Source organism: Gavialis gangeticus, unplaced genomic scaffold (genome assembly GCF_001723915.1).
Source record: "Gavialis gangeticus isolate Ggan-Ray unplaced genomic scaffold, GavGan_comp1, whole genome shotgun sequence".
NCBI classification, from domain to species: Eukaryota; Metazoa; Chordata; order Crocodylia; family Gavialidae; genus Gavialis; species Gavialis gangeticus.
In genome coordinates, this window is record NW_017729032.1 from 56,007,404 (window position 1) to 56,009,464 (window position 2,061).

General features: G+C 47.1%; 1 long non-coding RNA gene across 1 annotated transcript in view; it reads right to left on the reverse strand.

Annotated features, from left to right (window-relative positions):
* Window positions 1-554, reverse strand: part of LOC109302551 — a 19,738-nt gene extending 19,184 nt beyond the window's left edge. The window contains exon 1 of the long non-coding RNA XR_002098837.1: window positions 444-554. This is a non-coding gene — a long non-coding RNA (uncharacterized LOC109302551). The remainder of the gene's footprint in view (window positions 1-443) is intronic.
* Window positions 555-2,061: the final 1,507 nt, after the last annotated feature.

A 2,061-nucleotide genomic window follows, 5' to 3' on the forward strand; every position in this document is an offset into this window, starting at 1 on the left:
GAGTTCAGTTGCAGCCTTGGCTTTCCTCGTTTGCTCCCTGCAGGACCGGACCAGTGCAGAATATTCCTCCTTGGAGGTGAATCCCATCCTCCATCCTTTGTAAGCCTTTCTTTTTAGCCTCAGGAGGTCTGCTAGATCCCTGGAGAGCCAGGGAGGCTGCTGTGCCCTCTTGCTGCCTTTCCTCCAAGATGGAATAGAATTAGCTTATGCATTGAGGATGACTTAAGAAAGACTTGAGTGTCACCCTAGGTATGGTTGGCACAAATACCTTTATAGTTCACCAGCATCTGATAAACTAGATGCAAACCAAAATAAAGAAAAGGTACAAGTGCAAGGTACTGGGCAAGTTCAATGCTATATTCTATCTTTTGTACAAAAATTGGATATAGATATTGTGGCAGAATGTCACCTCTGTCTCTCCCCAAAAAATCTGCTGTGACAACATGGTCCCTGCAGAGGGCAGACGTCCCTCTCTCAGGTGACATTGAGTTGTAACCTGAGCTGGATACATTCCTGAGGGAGGGGCAAAACCTGCTCCCTCTGCCTACGTGACTGGCATCACATACCTGGGTGAGGGGCTTATGCTCCCTATTGTTCTAAGCAATGTCAACCTGACTGGGAGGGGGCTAGAGACCCTGCCAGTCTACTCGGCAACCAGTGATGCATTTCAAATTGGTTGGCTGGCAGCTGACAGGTGGTGGCTTCCATTGGACCAGGTAAATGAGGTCATAAGGACTATATAGGTTAAGGACTGTCCAGGAGGAGGCGCAGTAGCCATGATGAAAACTCAGAGAACTAGAACCACCTGAAACTTGCTCTCTCTCTTGAAACTCATGATCAATGAACTGCCTGGTTTCAGAGGGAATCTCCACCTACGTCTAGAGGATACTTGTGAGTAAGCTACCTGAGATCTAACTAGATACATAGCTTTCAGTAACTCAGATGCATGATCAAAGGCTATCCAGCCATGCCTGTTTGCTCTATTGGATTTCTCTGATATTGCTCTACCCTGTGCCCTATTCCAAACCTACTCCTTATAACCAATAAAGTTCTTCTTTGTACCTAGAGTGGGAGACTCATTGGGAGTGGGTCTAGATTATTATTATCAGGTCGTCCAGGAACAGCTGGCTGACTGTTCACAAAGATGAACCTGTGGAGCTCATGGATTATGAACAAAAATAGGTAAAATGGCCCCCATCATAAGTGTCCTTTTCCTGCCTTCTTTCCTCGCTACCTCTGTCTCCCTTCTCTAAATCATTCAATAGAAATAAAAATATAGACAAGGATGATCCTGCCCTGTATAGGGGCTGAAATAGATGACTTCTTGAGGTGCCTTCCAGCCATACTCTTCTAAGATTACGTGATGTTCCTTCCTAGAATCTATATTTTGATGGTTCTCATCTCAAGCCCGGTGGTAAGCCACTTCCAATATTAGCCTCAATGTTTTTTCTTGATCCAACCAACCTCACTCACTGTCTCCTTCACCCCTCACTTCACTTCATATGCTTAACTTGCTGTTGAGGTATTTGCTGTCTTTTTACACAATACTTTATTTTTTTCCTCTCTGATTCTACTTGGAGCTGTAATGACCTCATGGCATTCCTTTCATTCCCCACATTTTACTTTGATTGTTCCCCACACATGGGTGACTGGTACCTCCTGAGTCTGAGGGGGCACCAGCAGCTGATCGCTGACTGGGGTGGGGATCCCCCAGCAGCCAATCACTGACTGGGTGGTGGGGGAGTCCCCCAGCAGCTGATTGCCAACCCCAGAAGCAGTGGCAGCAAAACTAGAAGTGCCAGCAGCAAAACTGAAAATGCTGCCAGCGCTTCTATCGGTGCCCCCACTCCCCAGCTGGCAAGAGCCAAATTCAAGGGAGCACGTACCTCCCCTATGTGTTGCATATGTCCCCACATAAGTCCTTCCATAAGCATGCCATTTACATACCTCATAACATGGAACCCAAACCTTGTTCCTCAAGCACAATGGAGGGGGAGGAAAGGGAAACACCCTTACTGGGAGCCAGTTTGTGGGGGCTACTGGGGTAGGGCAGTGATGGGA